A 653-nucleotide genomic window follows, 5' to 3' on the forward strand; every position below is an offset into this window, starting at 1 on the left:
GATCAAGGCTCTGGTGCAGGACAAGGACGAAGACACTCTGGCACAAGACAAGGGGAACACAGACTATTTAAACACATGGAGGGAAATAGGGAACAGGTGGAAACACTTAGGGCAATCAGACTGAGACACATGAGGAAGGGCAAGTGACCTGAAACGAGAGGAGAATTATTTTTCAAAATAAAACAGGAAATGACAGGACAAAACACCCCCAAGACAAGACAACCTCACCACGGTGTGACAGGTAGATCGTGTACCATTAAGGGTTAGTTCTAACTGCAGCAGCCCCAGTTCGAAACCGACCCGTGGACCCTCTTTCCCCCCAACTTTCCTGTGTATGTCTGACTGTCACTCTAATAAAGGCATTACAAAAATTGCTTTAAAAAAAAAAAGAGAGACAGATGACTGAATCACATCCAGTATAGACAATACTGAATACTAACCCTTGTCCAAGGGTTTACCTGCATGTTTGAATAACCGCAGGTGGTGCACTAACATGTAGAAGTTTAGTTTGCTCTGCTAAACATAGGAAAAGTACCGCATGCCAGCTTTACGAAAAGTATTGGCTTGTATTGAAACCAAAATTCAGATATATTGGACATGGAAAGAATTCAAATTATGTAGCTTATTTATAGTTAGTAGTGGAATACGCAAAT

Source organism: Seriola lalandi, unplaced genomic scaffold, assembly GCF_002814215.2.
Source record: "Seriola lalandi dorsalis isolate HSWRI2012SDOR001 ecotype SW California unplaced genomic scaffold, Sedor1 jcf7180002054578, whole genome shotgun sequence".
In the NCBI taxonomy this organism is placed as follows: Eukaryota; Metazoa; Chordata; class Actinopteri; order Carangiformes; family Carangidae; genus Seriola; species Seriola lalandi.